The following is a 13,406-nucleotide window of genomic DNA, read 5'->3' as shown; positions in this document are numbered from 1 at the left end:
TTTATATACAAGCATATTTATCTTAGATTCTTTAACTTGATTTATTCCTTCATATGTAATTTCTAGCCTATCCCAATTTTTTTTAGTAGAAATACAAATAGAAATTTTATTAAATTCATTTACATCTAAGGAATAATACAAAAAATTCATGGCTTTAGATTAAGCTGAGTTATTTTTTTTGTCAAATGCATTTTATTCAATCTTGGGCAGGCGAGAGGGTACACCATCAATTATTTTTGTGGGTGTGTGAGGTCTATTAATTAGGACACATCATATGTCATAATCAAGTACTTGAATAAAAATTCTCATACATGCTTTCTAATAAGTATAGTCTGTGCCATTGAAAAGAGGAGGTCCACTAGTGAACCGTTTCTTAGTAAGAGAAGATCTAATTTAGGCTAACATCGATCTTTAGCTCTTGATAATTGGATCAATAAAAGGCTAAAAAGTATCAAGCTTTGGTACCACTTGTTGCCCTGCAATGCAACCAAAGAGTGGGGGTGATGAATTTTACAACTATGCAAAGCAGAAAAGTAACCTTTTAAAATATGAAGTATCCTAAAGCAAGTATATAGAGTTAGGATATTGAAATAATGAATGCAGTAAATGAAAAGACCACATATATAGTAAGCACAAAGTTTTATAGTAGTTCGGTACCAAACTCAGTACCTATGTTCGCTCCTCAAGATATTCTTCTTGAAAATTTCACTATAATCTATCTTAAGATTACAGCATTGATGACCCAAAGATTGATTTAAAGATTGATTTTGATGATCACAAAACCTTAAAGTATAAATACTAATGTTTGTGTTGCAAGGAGAAAGATATTTATTTTGCAAGGAACATAGCAAGTTGGAAGAACACAAGAAGGCCTCCAAAGCTCTCAAGAAAAGTTGGAAGAAAGCTACAATTTATTGGCCCAAGTTTCAAGTTCAAAGGATTCAAGTTGGAGGAGCAAATTCAAAGGAAAATTCAAAAGAATAGTCCTCGAGTCGACTCCTGAAGAATTCGAGTCGACTCCGATGCTTGCCGAGTCGACTCCAGAGTAGAACGAGTCGACTCCAGGGAGTAACAAGGCAGAAACACAGAGAAGATATTTTGGACCCTGAGAGCCGAGTCGACTCCCGAAGAACTCGAGTCGACTCCGATGGTTGGCAGGTCGACTCCTAAGGAAGTAAGAGTCGACTCCCAGAGAAATACAAGGCAAAAAAAAATCAGAGAGCCAATTTCAGACACTGAGAGCCGAGTCGACTCCCGCGAAGTCCGAGTCGACTCCGAGGCAGCGCAACCCCAAAGACAGAAGACGGTATTTTCGTCTCTGAGAGGCGAGTCGACTCCAAGACAGTTCGAGTCGACTCCAAGGCAGCGCGACCCCAAAATACAGAGGATCAGTTTTCGGGCTCTGAGAGCCGAGTCGACTCCAAGAGAATCCGAGTCGACTCGAGGAAGAAAATCAGAAAGTATGTCCTCTGGATGAGCCGACCCCCAAGTGCCCGAGTCGTCTCCAACTATTGGCGAGTCGACTCCCGTTTGGTCCGAGTCGACTCTAGGACAAGGCATGCACATTAATTCAAATTTGGAACAGTGGGCGAGTCGTCTCCAGAAAAGCATGAGTCGACTCCTGCTACAGCCGAGTCGACTCCAGATCGCGCGAGTCGACTCCGAGCCCAACGGATACATTGTCAGAATGTGCAGACGGGTCATAACGGCTCTATTTTTGTCTCTAACGGCTAGTTTTTGTTTCCACGCCATCAAAAGCTATAAAATCAAGAGGAGGGCTAGGGGAGAAGGTATGGAAGTGGGAGAGAACATTTAGGGAAGAGATTTCAAAGAGATTACAAGGGAAATCTCCCATAAGCACAAAAGGGCCATCCAAAGCGATACAGAGAGAAGAAGAGCATCCAAGTGAATCCCAAAGCTTTGTCTCCATCCATGTGCTGCCTCGGTGATCCTCTACTTCGTGCCAAATCAGAAGAGGGTCAAGTAAAGAAGAAGCCGAGCTCCTTCATCTTCAAAACTCATTTAAGGGCTTCTCTTTACTCTATTTGTTTATATTGTTATATTTGCTTGTTTAAGAAGCTTTGATTTGTTTTAAACCTTTGTTTTAATATCTTGTAACTTGATTCAATCAAGGGATTGAATCAAGGGGTTAAGGTTTATGGGTGAGCCAAAGGGGAAAACCAACGGTGTTAGGTTGTGGTTGGTGAGTCTTTGGGAAAACCAACTGGGTTGATCGTGAACCCGAAAAACAATCGTTGTAAGGTTGTGGTTGGTGAGCCTGTGGGAAAACCAACTGGGTTTGATTGTGAACTCGGAAAAACAATCGGTTGGTTCTAGTCGGTGAGCCTGTGAAAACCGACCGAGTTCGTTGTTATCTCGCAAAACAACAAGTTGGGTTGTGAGCTTGTAAAACAACCGGCTGTAATCTGTAGGATTATAGTGAAATTCTCAAGAGGTCTTGGGGAGTGGATGTAGGTGCTGGGGTGCACCGAACCACTATATGTTTGTTGTGTTTGTAATGCCTCTTGTCATTGTCTAACTTACTCACTTACTTACTTAGATAAATTGCTTGCTTAACTCTTATCCGCGCATCCTTTAGTTGCAAGCATATTCAATCAAGTCACATTCTATACATCAAACTGTTGCTAAGTTTAAATTTCACTGTGCATCTATACAACTTAGCATAATTAATTGAAAAGTTTTAGAAGTAGTCTAAAAGTTTTAAAAGACTCAATTCACCCCTCCCTCTTGGGTTATATCTACTGGGCAACAAGTGGTATCAGAGCAGGTGCTCAAATATTATTTGTAGTCTTAACCGACTAGAGCCAAAGATCATGACAACCCCACATAACGTATTACTTGCTGAGGGACTGTCCACAAACAGACCTCCACTGTTTGATGGATCTAACTATATTCAATGGAAAGCTAGAATGAAAATCTTTACTCAATCACAAAACTATGAGTTATGGAATGTCATAACAAATGGCCTACACACACCCACGAAATTAATTGAAAGTATGTTCGATAAAAATTTGGCTGAACTAAATGCTAAGGCTATGAACCTTCTCTACTGTGCATTTAATAAAAATATTTTCAACCAAATTTGTATATGTTCATCTGCCAAACAAATATGGGATACTCTTGAAGCAACTTATGATATTTTCGAAGAACCCCATGTTAGTTTACTTGAGGATAATTGCAAGACTAACATTGAGCATGCAGGAAACACTCTAAATCAGGAAGAAAGATTCAAAAGCTTCCTAAAGACAAAGAAGAAGAGGAAGCTAGAAGAAAGGAGAAAGAGATAAAAAGGAAGAAAGCCTTGACCAAGAAAGAGTCAAGCAAGAAATTAAAAGTTAGGAGCAACAATGATGATATTAGCTCCAAGGAACTACAAGAGGTAACTAACTCGTGCTTTATGGCACAAGAAGACAAGGTAAAATCTGAATCTACTCTTACCTCAAATGATTTTCAAGAAGAATTCTCTTATGATGAATTATTAAATGCTTTTCATGATTTGTATGGTGAATGTAGAAAATTAGCTGTGAAGAATAAAAATCTTAAGAAACTGAATCTGAAAATTTCAAAAGAAAGAAATTCTAATGATGAAATACAAGATAAACTAAATTCTGAAAATGAAATTTTAAGGTTAAATTCAGAACAATTAATTCAGAAAAATCAGAATTTAATTAAAGAAAATCAAAACTTAAGTAAAGAAATTAACCAATTGAAGTCTTTTATTAACAAATTTAATGTAAGTTCAGAAAGATTAAAAATGATGTTTGAAAGCCAACATGCAGATTTTGATAAATCAAAATTTGGCTTAACTCCTTCACTTAGCAATGAATCCCTAAAGAAAAAGGTTATCAATTCACCAAGCAAACCATTAAAGAAGATAACTTATTTCAAACATGAAAAGAATGGGCATAACAACTTTACCTATCATTCTAACATAATTAAATCAAGTAGTAAAGTTATTACAATTAAACAAATTTGGGTTCCAAAAGGGACTATATGTCCTAACTCTCAAGAACCCAAGCAAGCTTGGGTACCCAAAATGAAAATATGAGGATGTAGATGAAGGTGTGCCAAGATACCCATGAAACAAATAGAACTTTCATACAAATGGGTGCTCTAGACACACATTAAAGAGTGAAACTTAAAATACACTTATGAAAAGTAATTAAAAAATAATAATAATGAAATCAGTAATCCTTGCATCTCATCATTATTTTGGCTTTAGTATTTGATTAAAATTTGAATTGCAAGTATTGATCAATTTTGTGATATAAAAAATACTTTTGGAAATATAATCAAATCACTTCATTTTATAGTATGCTTTACTCACTATTGGATAAGTTGCTAAATGATTAATCAATTTATTAAGAATAACTCTATGAATTCTCTATATGCTTGATTGAGAGTTTTTATCCATGACATTATTGTTTATTGATCATAGATATGATAATGTGTACTTGGTATGCTTTTGAATATATGCACTATGAATACCAAGATTAAAGAAACCATCTTTGGGATATAAAATCAACTCATGCTAGTATGTACTTAATCTCAAAAGACCTTGCCATTGGCTTACTTAGAGTATCTTCTGAAAGGTCAAAGTTTACTATGCATGTTAACTAAGGAAACAAACAAAAATCAATTTCTAAATCTAAAGTTGTTGTTTCCAACACTAAGTTTTCAAAAGCTTACATTGGTTTTGTTCTTGGCACTTAAATTGAAATATTTTCTGCATTGGCACAAACTCACAAAAAGGGATCAAATGAAAAAGGTTTGCAAACTATGAAAGTAAAGAAGTATCATGGCATAGTGTTGAAAACCAATTTTGTATTAAGTTGTGCACAGAAAATAATATTGAATGCAATTGTTTCTGCACCAAGAACACTATAAGTAAAATAGGATCAATAGAATCCTTGAAGAAATGAAGAAGGCAATGTTGTATGATAGTCATCTACTTAAATGATTTGTTAAAAGCTATCATCATTGCTTGTCATATATATGGTTTCTATTAGGTCTATTATTGATGAAAACTCCATTTGATCTTCTGAAAAATAGAAAATGATCTATTGCATATCTTTCATATTTTTCAGTAGCTTATGATATGCTTGATATGGTCTTTTGAAAATAATGCCAAATCTGATAAAGATATTTCTATCCTTGGATATCATTCATCAAGCAATGCATATAGAATATTCAATGAAAAGATTTTAGTTGCAGAAATATCAATTCATTTTATTCTTTATGAGACTAATGATTTACTATCAAGATACTAAAATCAAATTATATATGTATATGGTTAATCTTTTACATATAACAATCTGAAAACATGTTAATAATTAGAACCAAATTGAGTTTTTCAGAAATGCACTTAATGAAGAAAAATTGATGACTACTAAAAGACTAAATCAAGAAAAGATGAAATAGATCTTGATGAGATTCTTGTATGATTAGAAGTAAAGATCACCATTATCATTTGCTTGCTTTATGAGCTTTATATTCTATCAAATGAGTGTGTAGAATGGACTCCTATGTGCTTACTTTATTAAAGAAGATATATGTTAAATAACCACCATATTTGAAAACACTCATTACAAATATGATAAAGCAATATATGATTTGAAACAAGCATCAAAAGCATGATATAAAAGCTTAAGCAACCTTTTTGATAGAAAGTAATAGTGATAAATCTTTGCATCAAAAAGAAGAATTTGTGATATCTTACTTGCTCAAAGTATACATTGATGACATCATTCTTGGTTCTACTAATGGAGATTTATATGAAGATTTTACTAAGCTCATGCAAGGTGAGTTTGAAATATGTATGATGAATGAATTAATATTTTCTCTCGAACTCCAAATTAAGCCAAACAAGAAAGGAGATCTTCATTGACCAAAGTTAGTCCACAAGAAAACTCTTAATAGAAGATTGGCATGAAGAAGGTATGTCTGTGACCCCATCTTGTAGAATTTGAAAAGGATGGGCAAAGTAGATCTATTGTTTTAAAGCTGTATTGAAGCATGATAGAATAACTATTTTATCATACAGCTAGTAGACCAGATTGTATGCTCATTATGTGCCCTTGTGCAAGACTTCAATCTAACTTTAATGAATCATATTTTATTGATAACAAATAAATCATAATCTGAATTTTGATAGAAACAATCGTTTAAGATAAGTTGATTAAAACTTAGCTAACATGTCTTATTGATAATTATCTTAAGCAAATAGAATCTAAGCTAAATTGATTCTGAAAATAAAAAATTGATTTGACCTTGATAAATCTTTCTATTGCCTCACTTGCTTGTCCTTGAACCATCTTGGTTAATGAAACTATCTCTTTAGTTCAAGTGATATGTGCTTGCTTATATTTAGGCAATTTCTTGAGTAAAGTGACTCAACATGCAACTATTGTCATATCTTATATTGAGTCATCTAGTTAAAAAATATGTTGGATGAAAGTTTTGTATCTTGAAGAAACTAATGACTTTCTTTCAAGAAAGAAAAGAAGTTTGTTAATAATGCAGGATCCTTGAGCAAGAAAATGAGAGATCTCAACTTGAAGGATATCTCCATGTAAGATACAATAAACATTCACATGCAAACAAGAGAGAGGACCTTCTTCAGCCAAAAGTTCATACATAAGAAATCTAGTAGGTATTTGACTGAAGAATGGAGAATGAATTGGTAATTCTAGATACTTCTCTCATAAATTAATTGAGCAAAGTTAATAACTTAAATCTTATTATGGCATGATTAAGGTCTTTAATTATAAATTTTTGATATCATGTCTATATATATATATTGATTGACTTATACTTTTAGAAATTGTTTCATGGTTTGCCCAAACTAAAATATATCTTTGCCTATGTCATAACCATGAAATACACAAGTTTATGCTTAAAATTTTGATTTAAAATAACTTGTGAGAAATTATGAATCCTTGAGCACAATGAAAATGTTGTTTGCATGATATACATCTATATGATACATAAGATTATTTCTTTATTCTGCTCTTTCATGTAAATTACTTGAGAATAACAAAAAGAGAGAGAGATAAAGAAAAAAAAATGGATATTATTCAAGAGAAGTAAAATCTAAGTAAAGGCAAATACTTCAATCTTAAGGAAAAGCAAAACAAGCATAATAGATTTGGCACATTTATGAGACTCGTGAAAGGGATAAAATCCGCAATTAATTACACTTAAACAGGGAGAGTTTGAAGTGAACCTTTTAAATTTTCTATATTGCTCATCATAGGGATGGTGCCAATGGGGAGGCTAGTGGTAGTACCCGGCACTATTTGACCCAACTATTCGGTGTAGGGTATATTAGGGACGGCACAAGAGGGAGGCTAGTGGTAGTACCTCGTGCCCCTTCCAACTCCACCGGATAGGGAGCAAATAGAGTATAGAGCATAAGAAAGTAAAAACAAAAAAAAAAACAATATCAAAATGTTCGTTAATTGGTTAAGAAAAGAAATTCAAAAAAAAAGAGGAAATGAATGACAAAGTAAATGAAAGTATATAAGAAGAATCAAGTCAAGTATTAATCACTTGGAAACACACCTTAAGGATGAAATTAGTGGAAGATTATATTTAAATAGGGAGAGTTAATTCGAAAAGAATTGATTTTGATCCTAGACATGCTTGTTCTTAATATTTTAATGCATAACTTAACACATAATATATTTTGCATGTGGCATGATGTTTTGAATTATGGGTTCTCAATATTTTGTAATGCTCCATGCTTGAATAAGTTGATTGAAATATGTCTTAACTTGGAATATGTCTTAACTTTGCTCACAAGTCTTTGCTTCACCCTTGCCTCAAACTAACTTGTGTTCCAATGCTTGAATGTTTAAAATACTACATAAAGTTTTTTTTTAAGTAATATTAAAAAGAAATTTCAGTTTTATCATTCACGATTAACTTTGAAAGTTAAATAGATTTACAAAAAGAAGAAGAGAAGGATATTTCTATTTAGGCAAAATGAATTGATCTTGATCTATCATTCTACTTGCCTAACTTTGATACATAATGTCCTAATACTTGTTAAAATATCCTTTATTGTGTATCGAAACTCAATATTAAATATAAAGATTCTGAAAGTGCTCTAATGTTATTGAAATATGTGTTTTCAATCATAATGATTTAAGATGAGTTACAATGTGGAAGATACATATCTCAAATTATGACTTTGAAAGCCTCTATTGAAAATCTTTATGAAATTCAGAATCTGATTTTATATAAAAGCTTAAACTCAATATGATTTCTAAATAAAATCTTAATGTAAGAACAAAAGAATTAATTTACTTAAAATCTTGATGCCTTGGTTGATTGCTCCGATACGCATCCGAAACATATCATTACTTATCTTTAGAGTGTACCAATATTAGTCCAAATGATGTGTCTTTCGATGATCTTGATTGCAAACAAAAATTTCTAAATATATAATTTTATTTTGATATTAAAAAGGGATTTATTGTGTTTCATGTATACATTGCAGAAAAACTGTGATTAAGTAATTGAGTTCTATAAATCTATATACCTCAATGATCATCTATATGTTTTTCTCTCCTACATTCTTCAAGACTTCCATCAGAATATATATAGAGTGAATGATCTTAAAGCTAGAAATATTTCAGCTCACTCAAATGATTCTAAAAGAAAGAAAATGTAAATGCTTTTGAAAGAAACTGAGCTTAAAATGAATCATTTTCTGTTTAATATTCTATACATTTTTTCTAAGATTAAGAGAAAGCATAACTTGTTCTTGAAGGATTAGAAAGAGTAATTGCCACAAATTTTGAATAATACTAGATTACTCTACATTCTCGATATCATAGAATTTCAGTCTTATTCACGTTTATCATTAAAATCTAAAATTCAACAATAGAAAAGAATGATTAAAGAAGAATGCATCTTTTGAGGGGGAGCTTTAGATATTCAGTATCTTTTTATGGATTGATTTTAATGAACCTCCTTATATTGCAAGACTTGCTTTAATTATATAATGAGTTTATACCTTGAGATGAGTTCTATAAAGGTTGTCTTATCTCAAACATTGAGTCTTATGAAAATAAGCTGAAACTTATAGAAAATATTTTTTTTTTGAGATTGACAATTTTACTGAACATTATCTTCAAATTCTAAACTCTTAAATGGAATGATCAATTGAGGGGGAGAAAGAAAATCTCAGAAGGAGAGATCTTATGGAACTTAATCGCATAAATCTATAACTAAAGGAGAGAGAAAGCATACTAAATGAAAAGTGATCCTAATGCTCTCCAAAATATATCATCTGAAATTTAAATATACAAATCTTTATGATACACCTTGAGGCTTGTTATTTGGTTAATATATCTTATGCATAAATCATGAACCAAATTGCAATTCAAACAGTTGATCTTAAGAGCCTCTAACTTAATGAAAAAGGGAGAGAATTATGTGTTGAATTTTCTTGAGTATCTCTTAGAAAACCTATTTTTGAAATTTACTGATGAGGTCTCATTGGCTTGTTCTTTAGAACTTCAATTTTTGTGCCAATTCATTATTATATGTACCAAAATTTTTTTTTAAGGATTAAAGTTTTTATAAGAACCTTCAAAGCTTTGAATTTTATGTACGCTCTAAGATATATCATAAATTGCATGAATTCATGTTTTTGGCATTTATGCCACAATATTTTTACACCATAAAAGAACTTTGCAATCATACTTAATATACTGCACTTATACTCTGAAAATTAATTAAATTGCTCTCATGTTGATAAAATACTTAATATATTGGGCAAAAGATCTTAAATGAACAAGCTTTCATACGTATTATTGAAGAGAGGTTAGATTTCCATTCGTGCTTTCTTTGAATATCATTCGTGGTACTTCTTGAATTAACTTAAGAAAGATTCTATCTACACTTGAGTTAAAAACTATCCTTGGAATCACATTCGATGTGTTCTGCTCTGAAATTATCTTAATTGGCTCTGATCTATGCTCATTAATCTTATTCTAATATTATTGCCTTGAGTTATATGATTCATATCCTTGCAATAATTTGACATGCAAATCAGAGTACAATAAGAAAAAGAAATATTTGAGTAGTCTTATCTTTGTGCTTAATGTTTCACTATCTTTTTGATGTTGTCAAAAAGGGGGAGAAATATCTAAATATATGTTCACAATGCTTTATGTTTTGAATTGAATACAAACCAGCTTAAATTTAGGTATGTTGATTATGTTAAGCTGATTAAATCTAAAGCATTATCATGAAGTATGTTTTAAATATATATGTTTTCTACTTCATGCAACTTAGCTATGCACTACTTCTAGAACACAATATATTTTATATTGCATATACTCCAAGTTTTGTCATCATCAAAAAGGGGGAGACTGATGACCCAAAGATTGATTTTGATGATCACAAAACCTTGAAGTATAAATACTAATGTTTGTGTTGCAAGGAGAAAGATATTTATTTTGCAAGGAACATAGCAAGTTGGAAGAACACAAGAAGGCCTCCAAAGCTCTCAAGAAAAGTTGGAAGAAAGCTACAATTTATTGGCCCAAGTTTCAAGTTCAAAGGATTCAAGTTGGAGGAGCAAATTCAAAGGAAAATTCAAAAGAATAGTCCTCGAGTCGACTCCTAAAGAATTCGAGTCGACTCCGATGCTTGCCGAGTCGACTCCAGAGTAGAACGAGTCGACTCCAGGGAGTAACAAGGCAGAAACACAGAGAAGATATTTTGGACCCTGAGAGCCGAGTCGACTTCCGAAGAACTCGAGTCGACTCCGATGGTTGGCAGGTCGACTCCTAAGGAAGCAAGAGTCGACTCCCAGAGAAATACAAGGCAAAAAAAAAATCAGAGAGCCAATTTCAGACACTGAGAGCCGAGTCGACTCCCGCGAAGTCCGAGTCGACTCCGAGGCAGCGCAACCCCAAAGACAGAAGACGGTATTTTCGTCTCTGAGAGGCGAGTCGACTCCAAGACAGTTCGAGTCGACTCCAAGGCAGCGCGACCCCAAAATACAGAGGATCAGTTTTCGGGCTCTGAGAGCCGAGTCGACTCCAAGAGAATCCGAGTCGACTCGAGGAAGAAAATCAGAAAGTATGTCCTCTGGATGAGCCGACCCCCAAGTGCCCGAGTCGTCTCCAACTATTGGCGAGTCGACTCCCGTTTGGTCCGAGTCGACTCTAGGACAAGGCATGCACATTAATTCAAATTTGGAACAGTGGGCGAGTCGTCTCCAGAAAAGCATGAGTCGACTCCTGCTACAGCCGAGTCGACTCCAGATCGCGCGAGTCGACTCCGAGCCCAACGGATACATTGTCAGAATGTGCAGACGGGTCATAACGGCTCTATTTTTGTCTCTAACGGCTAGTTTTTGTTTCCACGCCATCAAAAGCTATAAAATCAAGAGGAGGGCTAGGGGAGAAGGTATGGAAGTGGGAGAGAACATTTAGGGAAGAGATTTCAAAGAGATTACAAGGAAAATCTCCCATAAGCACAAAAGGGCCATCCAAAGCGATACAGAGAGAAGAAGAGCATCCAAGTGAATCCCAAAGCTTTCTCTCCATCCGTGTGCTGCCTCAGTGATCCTCTACTTCATGCCAAATCAGAAGAGGGTCAAGTAAAGAAGAAGCCGAGCTCCTTCATCTTCAAAACTCGTTTAAGGGCTTCTCTTTACTCTATTTGTTTATATTGTTATATTTGCTTGTTTAAGAAGCTTTGATTTGTTTTAAACCTTTGTTTTAATATCTTGTAACTTGATTCAATCAAGGGATTGAATCAAGGGGTTAAGGTTTGTTGGTGAGCGAAAGGGGAAAACCAACGGTGTTAGGTTGTGGTTGGTGAGCCTTTGGGAAAACCAACTGGGTTGATTGTGAACCCGAAAAACAATCGTTGTAAGGTTGTGGTTGGTAAGCCTGTGGAAAAAACCAACTGGGTTTGATTGTGAACCCGGAAAAACAATCGGTTGGTTCTAGTCGGTGAGCCTGTGAAAACCAACCGAGTTCGTTGTTATCTCGCAAAACAACAAGTTGGGTTGTGAGCTTGTAAAACAACCGGCTGTAATCTGTAGGATTATAGTGAAATTCCCAAGAGGTCTTGGGGAGTGGATGTAGGTGCTGGGGTGCACCGAACCACTATATATTTGTTGTGTTTGTAATGCCTCTTGTCATTGTCTAACTTACTCACTTACTTACTTAGATAAATTGCTTGCTTAACTCTTATCCGCGCATCCTTTAGTTGCAAGCATATTCAATCAAGTCACATTCTATACATCAAACTGTTGCTAAGTTTAAATTTCACTGTGCATCTATACAACTTAGCATAATTAATTGAAAAGTTTTAGAAGTAGTCTAAAAGTTTTAAAAGACCCAATTCACCCCCCCCCCTCTTGGGTTGTATCTACTGGGCAACAAGCATGAATGTTTTTTCTGGGCTCGTTGTCAAACCTAATTGATTTTCACTAGAAATCAACCAAAACCAACCCAATCATAACCTTTTCTAGGCTTGATATATCCCTTACAATCTAATTACAGGTTTATAGACCTAAACCCAAGTTTCAAGCCTATTGGAACTTGTTACACGAAAACAGTAAATACAAATAATAGAACAATGAAAGTGCAAAGCTCCTTAATGAGCAAGTTGAAGGTTGTTGAAGCTTGAGTTGAATGATGTGGCAGCCCTTCTTTAATGCTTGGTTGTCTCATGTGAATGCTCAAATAATTGCTCTCAAGTCTATATGGATGTATGCTTTGAGTACTCTCTTGAATATCACTTCATATTTCTTTTTTTGCCTTCTCTAACTTGTTTTGAATGCATTTACACCTCAAAGAGTTGTTGGAGAACAATTTCTGGCCATTAGAGAGGTGGAGAGAGTCGTTTGAGGTTTGATTTCTGTTCTACACTCGCAAGAAAACTAGCCATTTGAACCATCAAATGTAGAGGGCTCGAATCATGGAAGGCTTGGGTCAACTCATGAAAGTCTTGGTCCGACTTGAGAAATGTTTATTTTTCACTGCATTTTGTCTTTCGCCTCTGACCATTCTTGGGTGGACTCTTGATCGTAGAGATTGGCTTTTGTACTATTTGAGTCAACTCATAGAAGGCTAATTTTCCACGACGCTCAATTTCACCTTGAGACTGTTCTAGGATCGACTCATGGAAACATGTCAATCCTCTCCAGCATGATGGTCGACTTGAGTGGTGCTGGAGCCAACTCCACTAGTCTTTGGGTTGAGTCCCGAGATCTTAAAATTTAATGATCCTCTATTTTATCCTGTGGTATGACTTTACTCATTTTGGGTCGACTCCTCAACTACAGAGCTTAGCCAGATTTTCTAAAATCCTCTCCAAACTTAAGTCACTTAAAGATTAATTTTTACTTC

The sequence above is a fragment of the Phoenix dactylifera genome, unplaced genomic scaffold (assembly GCF_009389715.1).
Source record: "Phoenix dactylifera cultivar Barhee BC4 unplaced genomic scaffold, palm_55x_up_171113_PBpolish2nd_filt_p 001476F, whole genome shotgun sequence".
In the NCBI taxonomy this organism is placed as follows: domain Eukaryota; kingdom Viridiplantae; phylum Streptophyta; class Magnoliopsida; order Arecales; family Arecaceae; genus Phoenix; species Phoenix dactylifera.
This window is presented reverse-complemented; position numbering follows the sequence as displayed.